General features: G+C 53.6%; 1 long non-coding RNA gene across 2 annotated transcripts; it reads right to left on the bottom strand.

Moving 5' to 3' along the window:
* Window positions 1–288: 288 nt before the first annotated feature.
* Window positions 289–12600, bottom strand: LOC122443100. 2 transcript variants are annotated; one of them, XR_006269917.1, is made up of 6 exons: window positions 12343–12600; window positions 6582–6878; window positions 4956–5265; window positions 4345–4392; window positions 3521–3705; window positions 289–1918 (listed from the first exon to the last, which is right to left on the bottom strand). It is a non-coding gene; the product is annotated as an uncharacterized LOC122443100 (long non-coding RNA). The 2 variants fall into 2 exon arrangements; XR_006269916.1 differs by lacking the exon at window positions 12343–12600 and having other exon boundaries at window positions 6582–10347.
* Between the last annotated feature and the right edge of the window lie 2600 nt (window positions 12601–15200).

Genomic DNA, 15200 nt, shown 5'->3' with positions numbered 1-15200 from the left:
ACTTGGGTTAGGCCTAGTTCCCTGGCCCAGGAACTAGGATCCCACATGCCACGGGGCAGGAAGGCCTAGGCAAGTCACAGCTAGCGCACTGTGTTCTGCAGCCTGAGCTCACAAGAGAAGCCACGGCAATGAGAGGCCCACGCACCTCAACTAGAGAGTAGCCCCCACTCGCTGCAACTAGAGAAGGTCCACACACAGCAACAAAGACCCAGCACAACCACATAAATAAATAAAAGTATTTGCAACTAACTTTTAAAACTGGATTTGTTTCTGGGCTATCATCCTTGATCCAATCAATAAACACACACACACCTGTGGATCCAGTTTGGTCCATGGGTCATGAGTTTGCAATTTCTGCTCTAGATACCAGAGTTGGGATGGGCGGTGATGGAAAAAGCACCAAAAAGGACCAGTAGAGAGCTTCTCTGATTAAGATGAGGGTCGAGGAGGGGCACTGAAAAAAAAGCCGCTGAATTCCTCCTGGTGAATAATTTCTCCGCAGTCTATTTCCGAAAGAGCTGTAATTCGGGCTCTGAACAACCTATGATTTACATCCCAGCCGGTGTAAAAGATATTGTGCTGAGCCTTCCGAGTGTGCTCTGTGTGTTTGTATAAATCTCCCTACTCAAAATATCTCCCACAGTTGACTGACAGCCCGTGTAATTTAGCAGAAGGCTAAAAATTAAAATCTTCGAGCCTGCTGAGGGAGTGAAAGAATACAGTAACACTACAGCACCGCCCCCTCGCCCGGCCCGGGCTCGGCAGATGCCAGGGCTGTTCATTTTGGAGACGGAACAAAATATTTGTATTTAGATTTATTAAGTCATTATTCCACCATTTGTTCCAATGCGCTTTATTAAAACCAGATCTCATCTCTGTTTTGAAAGTATTACCTGATTTACATAAGCCGGTCCCAGCCCTAATTACCGCTTCCTTTCGTGTCTTTTCATTTCGAGGGAGCTTTGCTCTCCCCTCCTGTTTTTGTCGCCTGCCTTTATGGCCCATATGTCTGCCTTGAGATAGCAAGAATCTTCAACCTATAAATAGACGGTTCAGAACAGCCCCGCTGCCAGTTATCTGTCCACACATCAACATTACCATAATTGCAACAGTGAATGTGTAATCTCTCTAATCACACGTTCCAGTCGGAAAACTGGATTGGGTTTCATAAATTGTATAATTTGAGGCTTTCCTGAGCTAACCACTGGGTGGGTAGGCTGCTGTGGGTCATCCAGGGCTTGGCCGTGCCCCGCAGCCTGGCCCGGCCCCCAGGGTGGCAGAGCCACACACACACCTGTGGATAATGGTCGTGCGCCCCTGGCTCTGCAACAGGGACGCCTGGGGAATAGGTGAAGCGTAACTTTTTGAGGCCTATTGAGAGGCTGGCACTTTGCACAGGCTCTTTCCTGATTTTCCTTCCATTAACCTTCTAGGGAAAATACCGTAAACACTTGCCTCTTACAGATGACACCAAGGCTCCGAGAGGTTGAGTGAGTATCTGAGGGTCACACAGTAAACAGCTGAGACTCAGATGCATGTCTTAGATTCCATATGCCACTCTTGGTTAAGCAGCTTTCATTTACAACACAGCACAGCTGAAGGCTTCAGTGGATTCCATTTTTTGTTCCTCCAAAGTGCTTTCATTTCTGTCATTTTAGCTAATCCCCAGGACCAACCAAAGAGGTCTTTATAGATAACAAAACTGAGAGGTTACGTACACTGTCCAGGGTCACACAGCTTGTGAAGTAGAACTGGGATTCCAGTCTAGGCTGGCTCCCACACTTTTGAGTGTTATTCCTGAAGCTTCCACAGCCCAAGTGCTGACTGGGGGTCTTTCTCTCCTCTTTGAGAGCCTTTGTTTTCTTTGCCGGCCTCTCAGAAGGATGCTGTAATTGACTTGATGTCAGCAGGCAGAGCCCTGGGGACAGGTGTGGAGAGAGAAGAGCAGTCGGCCTTCTGCCAGCACCCCAGAACCCCTGGGGACAACTCTCTCTCAAGCCTGGTAGGGACCCAAGGAAACTGCCTCTGAAGCCCCCCTCAGGGCTGCTGGGCCAAGGGCTCCTTTTGTTTTGCGTCAGGAGCTTCCTCTGGTCAATGTTATTCAAACTCAAGGTCTTTGGACTGAGATGAGGAGGCTGATGACACCCTGATAGATGGACTGCTCCCCACAGACAGAGCTCCGCTCAGGCTGTGCCTGGTAATTGCGCAGCTTTGCAAAATTTCAGATGTCTATTAGCGGCTTTAAATTGGGCTCTAATCAAATGATGGCCTTGTTACCAAGACGCTCCTTAGGGCCTCCCTCCCTCTTTCCCCCAGCCCTCTTTCTCTCAAAAGGAACTGTCTAATTCAACCCATTTAATTTTTCCAGATGAGGAAACTGACACTCAGAAAGGAGTAGAAACTTACTTAAGGTGTAAGTACATCCCTAGTTCTTTTTGTGATGGTTGTTGAGCTGCATGCGTGTGTGTGCGCCCACACACACACACACACACACACACACATAGCCCTACACGCCATCTCTGCATTTGTTAACTGGGTCTCCAAGCTCCTTTACCCCATTCTGAAGCACTTTAGCCAGCATTTTAGGCAAGGAGTTGGAGCCCAGAGTTTCCCCCCTGCCAGCCCTGTCCTTATAGTGTCCCTGGGCCCCCAAGGAGTCAGAAAGCTTAGTTTTGGGGACTTCCTTGGTGGCACAGTGGTTGAGAATCTGCCTACCAACGCAGGGGACACGGGTTCAATCCCTGGTCGAGGAGGATTCCACATGCTGTGGAGCAACTAGGCCCATGTGCCACAACTATTGAGCCTCTACGGCCCGTGCTACACAAGAGAAGCCCCTGCAATGAGAAGCCGAGCACTGCAACGAAGAGTAACCCCCACTCGCCAGAACTAGAAAATACCCCTGGGAAGCGACGCAGACCTGGGGCAACTAGAAAGAAAGGACTCATGAAAAAAAGTTTTTTAAAAAAGAAAACTTAGTTTCAAGGTGACTCTGTCATGGCCCCTGACCCACGGGTGACCCACCATGAGCTTGCCCTCTACCTCTGGGCATCAGAGCCTGGCCCAGCAGGTGGAGATGAGGACTTTGTACGCCTTCACTTCCCCTGCACAAGGTCTCTGAGCACCAAAGACAGTCCCGGAAACAACTGGGCTGAGGGGGCTGACCCCTGAGCTGGCCCCCACCCAGGGAATGGTGAGGGAGCGAATGGGTCACTGCTCCCAGAGTGCGGTCTGCAGACCACAGCAGCAGTGCCTGGGAGCCAGTTTGAAGGGCAGATGCCCGGGCTCCAGCCGGCCCTGGTGAATCAGAATCTCAGTGTGTATGTGTGTGTGTGTGTGTGTTGGGGGGCAGGTGCTCTGTTTCAGCAAGCTCTTTGTGTTTCAGTGTGAGTTTGAGAATGGTGGGTCCTGATCAGCTGATGCCTGGAGATCCTTCCCAGAAGGAGAGGCCTAAGAGTCCATTCTCCCTGTGATGGTTCAGGCCCATCTCACACATTCACACCTCGCCAAGACTTTCCCTTACCATCCTCAACAGGATGACTTTCTCCCACCGCACGTCTTCTGTAGCATCTTGAGAATAATGCTCTTCAAGTGCTCAACATGCTGCTTTCTGTTCTGTCATCTCCCCCGCTGGATCCTGAGCTTCTGGTTCATCTTCGGGCTGCACATCTCCTGATAATGGCGGTGCACAGTAGGTGTGCAGAGCGTCTGTGGGTGTGCATTGATTGCCCTGACCACTGGGTCCCCAAGAAACAGGCTCTGTGGCAGACTCTATTGTTGTTCTAGACTCTCAGGGAGACTCTTCATCATTTTACAGCCAGCAAGGCTCTATTATCATTTTCCCTGGGGTTCAGAGGGCTGGCCCCACAGGAATCTCTCAGGTCACAGCAGGGAGCTCAACCTCTCCTCCCCTGTTTCCCCCAGGGCCCACCTACGCCTGGCGGAGACCACTCAGTTGAGACATGTCAGGCTTAGACATATTAGTCATACCTGGTGGCAGCTTAGCTCAGCCTAGGAAGATGCCTGTGGTGACATCCTACACTGCTCCTGACCCAGATCTGGAGAGCTCATCTAGGGCTCATGAGCCAGCTCCCTAGGGGAGGGGAAGGGCTCCTCCCCTCTCTGAGAAGTGACCAAGCAGTTTGAGAAAGGGGGTCCTGCAGTGCCCGACCAAGCCTGGTCTCCTCCAGGTCCCAAATAGGTCCACCTCCTCCAGGAAGCCCTCCTTGGTGCCCTGACCCAGGAGGCAGGAGAGGTGGGTTTTCTCATGTGCCCCCTCCCCACACCCCAGCAAGCTCCTATTCTTGGTGCCTCAGGACCTCAGAGTCATGTGGGATTGAGACTTACCTGCCTGAGGGCGAGCAATTTGCCCCCATGGTTGGCTAGTTCCACATCCTGAAAAAGAAAGTCATAAAGCTGGAATGCCATTCCCACCCCCACACCTCTGCCGCTTCCCCCTCCCCGTTCACCCAGGTGGGGCTCACATCATCAGCTCCCTGTGCCTCAGGGTCCTCCCACGTGCTCCTCCCTCTGCTGTACCCCCTTCCCCCAATCCCCACCCCCCACCCACCCCCTGAAGCATTTCAAACACCTCATCTGGAGCTAGGGGCTGGGATGGCGGGGGTCAGGAGTGGGTGAGGGGGGTGGGGGCGGGTTGGCCCAGAGTGAGATGGGGTATGGAGGACACCTGTCCAGTGAAATGGCATGGGAAAATAAAAGATAACAAAAATCATGCCCTGCCATTAAGCTGCTGTGTGACTGTGTGTGAGCCCGTTGCCCAGTCTGGGCCCATCAGATAAAAGGAGGCTTGGGTTTTCTATGGCTGCAGCACTCTCCTCTCATCATAGGAAATAACTTGGAGGGTTGTGTGTACATGTGTGTGATTCCCCCAAGAACATGTGGGGCCCATCTAACCACATTTTGCTTCACGTTCTTTGCTTTCATCCCCAGGATCTGACCTGCTCAATGAACCACGTGGGGGTCTTCTCCCAGTGCCTGCTGGGGGTTGGGTCCTCTGCTGAGTTCCATTTCCCACCAAGAGGCTCCTCCCCTGACTGGCCAATGCCTAACAAGGATTAGCCAAGTGTGCAAAGAGCTCAGGGGGATCGTCCTCCTTAGATGGTTTGGAGAGCCCCCGTGGGCAGAAGGTACATCCCGACGGTACAGGTTGGGAGGCGGAGATGGCAGATAAAAGACCTGCCGGCTTCTCTGGCAGGCCCAGCCGGAGTGGTGTCTTGTTACCAAGTCTCTGAGCTAGCCACTGCATCTCTGGAATGTGAACAAGATAAGTCGGGAGATTTCTTGTTGACACTTGTCCTGGAGAGAGGGTCCGGGCCTCTGGTCTCAGGTTGTACAACACCTGGGCAGGTTGGCTCCGCGGGAGTTCCTGGTGCTCATGGGGAGGGGGGCCCTCTGTACCTGCAGGGCCAGGCCCCCCCCTGCCCCCTGCCCACCACCCAAGGTGCAGGCAGGATTCCTGGTGGTGGGCCCTGGGGGGTTGTGAGGTGACCCAGAGCTCCTACTCCAGCCCTCTGCAGGGGAGCCCTGGCCGTGGATGATGCAGACCCAGACCAGACTGCCGGTCCCATCCTCAGGGAAAGGCCTAGAACAGGCAGCCCCTACATGAGGCCCTACTGTGTGCGGGGCAGTATGTGAAGTTTTCCCACACTCCCTTTCATCCCCACCATACAACTGAGAGGAAAGGGAAAATGAAATGACTTGCTCTGACTTACAACCATGCCTGTCTTTTGCCAAAGTCTGGGGCCCCAACCTCGGGTCCAGCGTCCCATCCACAGGGGCGTGTGCCTGGCCCGAACTCCCTCAAGAGCTGACAGCCTCAGATATGACAAATATTTGACAAGTACGCCTCAGCTCAGTGATGCAAGAGGCAGCCACGTCTAGATCAGGGGGTCTGACGAGCCCAGTTAACTCCGGGCATCCTGCGACCCTGGCAGGGAACACTCTCCCGCTTTCAGCCCTCTGTGGTGGTGCTGGTGGTGGTATCCAGCCGGCCGGCTGACTCAACAGCCTCATTCCCACAATCCGAGAGGGTAAGCACCCTCCCCCTGGAGTCGGCTTGGCTTTGACGGCCTGTCTGGGGGTACCTCGGCAGCCAGCAGCCCGCTCCCCCCAACCCATCAGCACAGCCCTGGGGCTCGGGCCAGCCTTCCCACAGCTCAATCACAGTGCTTGCCCTCTTTCTCAGCCTGCTGCCCTCTCCCCTGAGATCAGAGGCCACTTCTAAATTCCTCTGGCCACCTCAAGCCTCCCCTTGGCCAGGCTGTGGTGATTTCCTTGGCTCCAGCCCCAGAGCCCCTGTCCTGCCCCCAAGAAGAGTTCGTCTCCCAGAGTAAACAGCTTGCTTGCCAGGCTCCGGGCCCCTGCCCCCAACAGCTTAGAGCAAGTCCTGTATAAAGAGGGCTCAGGCCCAACCGGGGCATGGAAGCCAGGGAGGGAAGTGGATCTTGGCTGGACTTTCAAACGGGATGTGTGGGAGGGCGAGATACGGTTAGCTAGTGCAGGTAGGGCGCAAGACCATCTGCTCCGTCCAAGAGAAACACAGCGCCCCACACTGCAGCACTCACCCCAGGAGGCGGCCAGCCGGAGAGAGCTGCGCTGCGACCTTGAGCAAGGCTGTGACCTTGAGCGAGGCTGGCAGCTTTCACGTCCTCTCCCCACATCTGTAAAATGGGCACAACTGCTCCTGCCGGCCAGGGTTACACAACACAACACACACAACCTTCTCTCTCAAGGGGCTAGCTGGCAGGGGGCCTGCTCCAAAGTGCTCCAGACACGGTTATTTCTTTCTATTCCGTGCACGAGTCCAACAGGCTTTGTGCAATCTTCGATGGCTCTCGTTTCACATTCGTCTTTCTGGGAGCCTGTGGGAAGGGGCGTACAAGGCACTTTGCAAATGGTGCCAAGCTCTGTCGGCGTTTGTGCTGCTGTCCCCCCAGCAACCCCCAGGGGAGTGGGCAGACACCCATCCCCCATACCTCCCACCTGAACACACATGCTTGACCCAGCGAGGAGCCAGAGGTCACAAACAGGAAGATCATTCCACAAATAAGGGTGGCCACAGAAGATAACTTGGTTGAGCCCTAAATAAGTGCCAACCACTGGGGGTGGCACTTGGTGACCCCGAGGGGCAAAAGTTCTGCCAGAAAGTCTCATGGGACAGAGGTGGAGGAGGGTGCCTATATCCCAGACAAGTGTAAAACAGGCCAAAAAGAGGTGTGGACACCTTGCCTACAGGATCCTGTTTCAGTGAGAAATCAGGGCTGAGTGGGGCATCCTGGAGGAGGGCCTGAGGACTCTGAAGGATGAGCAAGAGTTCGCAGGGTAAACTGAGAGCAAGGGCATGGAGCCCCATGCCCTGGCTAACCAGGGAGGTAGGAGGTTCTTCCAGAACCTTCAGGCGCAGGGAGGAGCCTCGGTGCTCCTCACAGGTGACTCTGGAGGTATGGGGAGGCCCCTGGGGGACATCAAGACACACCCACCAAGGAGGGACATGTGTGACACCTGTGGCCAGCCTCAACCTTCCAGACACTGGTTGGGTTAGATGAGGCTCACCCCTGACATATTTCAAGAGCAGTGCTAACCAGCTGGGCTCCAGCTATGGGCGTGGCCTGAGAGGTCAGATGTCACTTCTTTCTCAGGTGACTCTGCTGACCCCTTGATGAACAGACCCATGTATCTAGGTGTGCTCACTGATTCCAGAGACTCAGAGGTGCTCCCCTCCCCCACCATCAAGGAAGCCCCGAGATGATCCAACTCTTGTATTCTACAGATGAGGAAACTTGGGGGGAAATGGGCCTTGCCAGAAGTCCGTGTGGAGTCAGGGCAGAACTGGACTGAGACTGCTAGCTTCTACAGGTTCTCCCATTGGCACCTGGCTGCTGCCGCTTTCTCAATATGTGTCCCTGCGCAGATGCTGTCTTCAGCATTCTGTCACATGATGGAGGGGAGCTTGCACTTTCCAGCACTTACCAGGAAAAACCTGCTCCCTCCCCAAGACTCCTCTCTTAGTAAAACCTTCTCACTCTGGTCCCTCATGTGCAGTCCTGCTGGTCAGCTGCATCTCTATGGCTCCATGGCAGCTCCCAGCATCCACCCAGGGTATGCAGGCATCCTCCCCCCCAGCACTCTCCCTGGCCACCGCTGGCTGGATTTGACTCATTCCAATCCAATCTTATCCCTTTATTGACAAGAGTCCATGCCCTCCTCACCCCCCTGCTAGGTCTATTATTACCACAGCCAATAAAATATTTCTAAAGAACATAAACAAGTGGCTTTTCTGCTTAAAATCTTGCAGAGCTACCCAGTGGCCTTGAAAATTAAGTTCTTGCTCTCTGTATGGTCTGCAGAGACACTCGTGGCCAGCCCCACCTGCCCAGCAGTGCTCCCTCCTGCCTTCTGCCCATTCCATCTCGTCAGTAGCTGGGCAAAGGCTCCTTGCTTCTAGACAATTTGTTTCCACCCATCTTTCTGTCCAGAGGAATAAGATGTGCTTGGGCCAGCTGAATACACTTTTACCTTAAGGTTGGCTTGCATGCTGGGTTTTTAAATTCAATTCCCTTTTGACAGAAACGTTCTCAAGTCCTCCTTCCTATTCTGGACTTTGGGAAACCCTCACATACAAGAGAATCATTTGTAAACATCCTTCCATGGTGGTTTCCTTCCATAGGCTCACACAACTTTTTTTATGTCGAGAGCTTTTCTGGGGCTTGAAATGAAAGTCAGGAGAAAGGGTCATTATGAGCATCAATGTCTAGCAGTGTGCAGTGACCCATTGGCTGCTGAATAAATAACGTAATCAAGAAGTTCAACCCATGGATTCATCAGGAACAAGGGCTGATATTCAAAGTCCCAGACAGTTCAGTTGGAAGAATAATAAAAGCGCAGCTGAGATGGGAGTCTGGGACAACCCCCTCCCCAGCCTCCGCCTGGGCTCTGCGTCATGGCAGACCTCACAAAAGCACAGCCCAAACGAGCTTCATTCCTGGGCTCTCATAACTGGACTTTCAGCTTTCTCGAACAACGCTTCCTGTGTTATGTCTGCAGTTTGTAGGATCTGATAAGAGACTAGATTCAAAGTTCAAAAGGGACCACACTTTGTAAATAGTTTCAAAGAGAAGCACTATTTATGCCTGGGAGGAGATATACGGTAGGAGATGAGACAGCCTTTAAGTTAGACAAGCTAAAGGGGAATCCCAGATCCACTCTGTGAACCTGGGCGAATTCCTGAATTTCTCCATCCCTGGTGTCCTTATCTGCACGGCATAATGAACTCACTTCCTCGGGTGGTAGTCAGTGATAATATGCAAATATGCGTATAGTCTGTGCTCAGTAAATAGTATTTGTGGAGGGGGTGATTGCCAATGAAATTACTGATGTGAGCAGAACAGCTTATCCATACTTGTCGAAGATAATTTTTGGCAGAACGAGACCATCGCTGTGACAGCAAATGGTATAGACCAGTCACCTAGAACTGCAGCTCAGGACTCTCCTGGTGGCACAGTGGTTAAGAATCCACCTATCAATGCAGGGGACACAGGTTCAATCCCTGGTCCAAGAAGATCCCACGTGCCCAAGGGCACTCTCCATGCCACAACTACCAGAGCCCTCATGCCTACAGCCTCTGCTCTGCAACAAGAGAAGCCACTGCAACGCAAAGCCCGCACATTGCAATGAAGAGGAGCACCCACTCCCTGAAACTAGGGAAAGCCCACACACGGCAACAAAGACCCACCATAGCCTAAACAAATAAAATAATCATTAAAAAAAAAAGAACTGCAGCTCAGAAAGGGAGACCTCGAGTCAAAGCCTATACAAGGACAAGTGGCAGGTGCAAAGGGCTGAATATGGGCCCCAAAGAGATCAAGTCCTAACCCCTAAACTCTGTATAAAAGTGACCTTATTTGAAAAAAAAGGATAGTCGGAGGTATGATTAAGAACTTCGAGGTGGGGAGATTACCATGGATTATCCGATGGGTCTTCAATGCAATCACAAGTGTGTTTTTAAAGAACAGGCAGGACTTCCCTGGTGGTCCAGTGATTAAGAATCCACTTGCCAAAGCAGGGACACAGGTTCGATCCCTGGTTCAGGAAGATCCTGAACATGCCATAAGGCAACCAAACCAGTGCACCACTGCTACTGAGTCTGAGCACCCTAAAGTCCACGTTCTGCAATGAGAGAAGCCACTGCAATGAGATGCCCATGCACCGCAACTAAGAGTAGCCCCCACTCACTGCAACTAGAGAAAGTTCTCACACAGCAACAGAGACCAAGTGCAGCCAAAAATAAATGAGATTTTTTTAAAAAGAGAGACAGGGGGAGATTTGATACACAAACACAGAGGAGAAGGTAATATGAAGACACAAGAGAGAGATTTGAAGGTGCTGGCATTGAAGACCAGAGTGATGGGGCCATAAGCCAAGGGATGTTGGCAGCCACCAAAAGCTATAAGAAACAAGGAACAGATTCTCCCTTGGAGCCTGCAGAGGGAGTGAGGCCCTGCTGACTCCTTCATCTTGGCCCAGTAGTACTCATTTGGGATTTCTGGCCTCCAGAGCTAGGAGAGAAAAGCTTTCTGTTGTTTTAAGCCCCCAAGTTTGTGGTGATTTGCTATAGCAGCCCTAGGAAACTAATACACCCAGGGTCATAGATTCTAGCCTATTTTACTCGCAAGGAAAGACTCAGAAAACAGTAGCAACTCACCCAAAGCCACACAGCATGTTAGCCTCAAGGCCAGGGCCAGACCAAGATACCCAATCCCTGCCCCACTGTGCTTCCTCTTCCCTTGCCCAGCTTCCTCCCCCTAGGAGGCCTTAGACCCCTGCCCTGGACATCCTTGGTTGCCTTAGTGACTTTATCTTTACTTACTGCTGCCCCTGAGTGAGACCAGCTTGTACCAAATGCTGTCCCTGTGGTCACCACTGCCCTTTGCCTAGATGCCCACCTGTGTCACAGGTTGTGTTCTTTCGGAGAAGACTCAGAGGGTGTTTGGGATGCTGGATCTTTACTAAGGATCTACACCAGGGAAGGAATCGGGGAGGAAGTAGGATCAGGAGGGAGAATCGAATTGCAGTGCATAACTGACAAAGCCCCAGCCAGCCCCACAGGGAGTTGTCCAGCTGGAGCAGCCCAGACCTAACACTTCCATCTGGCTCAGTCACCAGGTGTCGGCTGCCCTGGGGAGGGCATGACCTCCACCTGGGGGGCTCTCTGCAGTGAAATCCCCCCGGGGCCACCTGCTAACTGCCCTCCCTGAAGCTGGGCAGAGAAGCCTTCCCTGAAGGAGGGCCAGCACATGCAGACCACAGTGCGGCACTCCCAGGCATCCTACAAGCAAGGGCTGCATCCCAGCGGGGCCTGGATGGCTTGCCAACAGCAGCCGCACCCTCCCCAGTGGCCAAGACCCTCCCCACTCAAAATGGGACATGTGCACAGGTAGCCCAGACTCCACCTGGGAAGCTGTGAGAAATGCAGACTGCTTTGGACCCCACGGTCCATCTGAGAAGCATGCTCCATCCCAGGGGTTGGATGACTCCAGGCACCAAATCCGGTAGCCACCTGACTTCATAGGTCCTTCGAGCTAAAGATGATTTTTGCCTCTTTTACGAAAAAGAACATGTAACAGAAACTTTATGACCCCCAAAAGCCTATTCAGTTATGACATAGCCTTTGGCAGAAAACTCTCCCCAACCTCTGCTCCAGAGGGACCACCAGCAGGGAAGACGAGACGCCGGGTGCTGAGATCTCTCCCTGGAGCCCTCCTGGTGTTTGAGGCCAGCCCTCTGCCCCTTCCTCCCACATCCTGACTTCTTTCCTTCTTTACCCACCTCCTTCCCTTCTCTTCCTCCCACTTTCTTCTTTGATTTCCTCCCCTCCCCTCCTGCCTCCTGGCTTTTCTGTCTCCAGGGTATGTGTGTGTGTTTCTTTCTGTTGGAGCGTGCATGTCTCAAGCTCTCTCTCACTCCTATCTCTGAGACGGGCTTTGTGTCTGCGCATCTCTGTCCGTCTCGCCCTGCGTCCCTCCCCACACTCCAGCTACAGATCAAAAGCGTCTTCACCCTGCACCCAGGGTGGTGAGCACAGGCTGCTGTTTGGAGCAGTCGTGGGCACTGCAGGCAGCCTCCTGTCTTCAGTCCTGCCACGTCTGCACCTGCTCCACGAGTGCTCACAGCTTCAGGCATTCTCTTCTCAGCTCGGCCTGCACCATCGTCTCTCCCTGCCCCCAGATCTCCCTTCTCCATGAGGCCTTTAATCTTTGCAGCTTTTTTTTCCTTCAACATCCCTGACTCTCTTGTGAAATGCAAATTAATTAGCGTCTAATTACTCACCCGGCGCTGCATGTAGAGCCTTCTCTTGTTAGGTTCCTGTCGAACAGCTCTCTCATCCGCTGAGAACTGGGCCCATGAGGAGCAATTCCAGTTCAGGGAGGCAGACAGTGGTGGAGAGAAGGCCCTACCCCTCCCTCCACACTTTTGTCAGCACCCACCTCATCAGTGGCTCCCAGACACACAGCCAGGTCGGGCAGCTGCCCGCCGCTCATCCTAATTGCCGGTGTCATTCTGAAAATTGATGGTGCCGAGCTCTGTGAGAGGCCAGGAGTGAGAATGAGCTGCTGTCCTCAGGGAGGTGACCGTGGGGCTGAGAAGCCAAGCCCTCTTTGTGTAACAGGTGTTCCCTCGTGTGACCCTCCAGGCAGCAGGTGATGAAACAAGATCCAGTCTTGAAACTTGGACAGACTGAGTTCAAATGTGGGAGGTGAATGCCAGAGCCCCTGAGCATATCCTAAGCTGTAGTGTATAATCTCCAGTCCTGGAGAGGCGGCGGGGGCAGAAGGAAGAGAACAGGGCTCCACCAACCAAGCCCTGGGAGACTTTAGGCCTGGATGCGCGAGCCTCGGTTTCCTCATCTGGGAACTGATGAGAATGGGGCCAGCAAGGTGAAAAGAAGCCTCCAGCTGCAAAGTGCGGAGCGTGGGCTGGGCACAGTGTAGGTGTTCCAATAAATAATCCATCTGATTTTTCTTTGCCTTTATGATCTCAAGGGGTAGATCTGTGTTGGATGGACCTGGAGTTGGGTTTTTGTCCAGGACAGAGCCCAGGTGGCTCAGAGGTAAAGAATCTACCTGCCAATGCAGAAGATGCAGGAGACATGGATTCCATCCCTGGGGCAGGAAGATCTGCTGGAGGAGAAAATGGCAACCCACTCTAGTATTCTTGCCTGGGAAATCCATGGACACAAGAGCCTGGTGGGCTACAATCTGTGGGGTTGCAAGAGTCTGTCACGACTGAGCAACTGAGCATGCACATGCATGCAGCCCCCACCTTGGGTTCCTGGCCCATCCTCCCAGCCTCTCCCAGTACAGTCACCACAGTCACCCCTAGGAGCTTTGTCCTATCCCAGCCAATCCTTACAAAAGTTGAAAGATCAGGCTTCCACCCACTAACTGGAAGAAGGAGATCACCCTCCACTGGCCTGAATTTGGGAAACTCAGCTCTGAGATCTGGACTCCTGGAACCCATCATCCCAGGGTTCACCCACAGACGCTCACCCTGACAGCCCGTAACCCACCTCACCATGTCCTGGAGATCCTCAGGCTTCAGCAGTCTGCCTACATGGCCTGTCTGTCCCATTCCAGTCCCCTCCAGCCCTGCTGCCCTCACTTCAGCTGGCTTGCAGCCTCACCTCTTCCCAGCTCTGATCACTTCCCTCCAGACTGAGCCCTGTTCCCCGCAAACCCCATATCTGATGCTTACGGCTCACATGAGACCACCAAGTTCAGAATTCTCCACTGGTCACTATTTGTATTTCCTGATGGTCTGAGTAGGTGTGAGTGCGGTTCTGTTTCTCTAGCATACTGTCAACATGTTAAAGGAGGGGACCACTCCAGACCCTCAAGGACCATACCAGACCACCAAGAAGACTGAGTGCAGCACAGTGCTGGGACTGCAGCTTGCCCAGCCAGCATCTGGGGGGCTGAGTGGACGACCTGATGTACAGCCTCACCCAACTTGCTGGCGCCAGGTTGGCAGATGTGTCCAATGAAGATTGGAGAATATAGGGGTGAGGGGGCACATGGACGCCTTGAGAAGCCACCCTGTGCTGGGCACAGACTCTAGCCCTAAGGTCTTCCAAGTACACACCATCATTTCGTGCTCACAACAGCCTTGTATTGTTCTTCCCCATTTTATGGTGGGGATCTGAGCCTGGTGGAGTTTCACCAACCAACCCAAGCTTATACAACTACATACATGGTGGGGCCCAGCCTGCACCAGACCTACCTGTCTCTGGAGTTCAAGGCCTCTCTGGTTGGTCCAGTTGCTCAGGGCTCTCTGCCATCTCCCTCTGGCCTGGGTTGACAAAGGCAAGCCAGTTGGCTCAAACCTTTGCTCTGCTGTTGGCCTCTGGAGCCCCAGTGACCTTTGGTCCTTCTTTCCTAGTCAGTCCCTTGGGGCTGGAAATCTGCAGGCCTGGGGAGGTCCAGGCCACTCTGTATGTGGGACACTGGTGGGGACAGAGGCTCTGCCAACCACCAGGCCAGGGGCCCATGGAGCTCGTGACTCTCTCTGGGATAACCAGGTCCACAGGCTCTCACCACCCAGGGGCCAGTGGCTGCGGCTGCAGTGGGCTTCTCTGCTCAGCAATGTTGCTGGTGCAAGCCCTTCACTCTACCGATGGGGAGACTGAAAGCAAAGGAGGGAGGTAGCTTACCCAGGACTTCAGCAGAGCAGGGCCTGGGACCAGGTGCCCTGACGCCACTCCAGGGCTCGTCCTGCCACTCCCAGCTCAGTTTCATAAATGTGCAGAGAGCCACGCGGCCCCCGGAAACAGCAGCTCGACCCCACATGCTGGCCGGGAGCGCTGCGGGGGCAGATGGGTGAGCTCAGTGAATTTTCCTGGAGGAAAGGCCGTGAGGTGGGTCAGGCCCGGCTCAGCGCACAGGCCTCCAGGTGCATGGGCCAAAGCCAGGAAGATGGCTCTCCCTGCTGAGGCAAGTGACAGGCCGAGGGGTAGAGACAGAGGCCTCAAAGGACAGGGGAGGTCAGGGACGGTCCGAATACTCTGTGGCAGGGTGGGGACTCTGAAGTCTTGGCTTCCCCTTGTCCCTGCACCCCGGGGGAATGTCCCTGACGCTCTGGCGGCCCTCGAGGCCAGCATTTCCCAAGATGGCTGTTGAAACCCTGCCCTG

The sequence above is a fragment of the Cervus canadensis genome, chromosome 6, assembly GCF_019320065.1.
Source record: "Cervus canadensis isolate Bull #8, Minnesota chromosome 6, ASM1932006v1, whole genome shotgun sequence".
NCBI lineage: Eukaryota > Metazoa > Chordata > Mammalia > Artiodactyla > Cervidae > Cervus > Cervus canadensis.
This window is presented reverse-complemented; position numbering and strand designations above follow the sequence as displayed.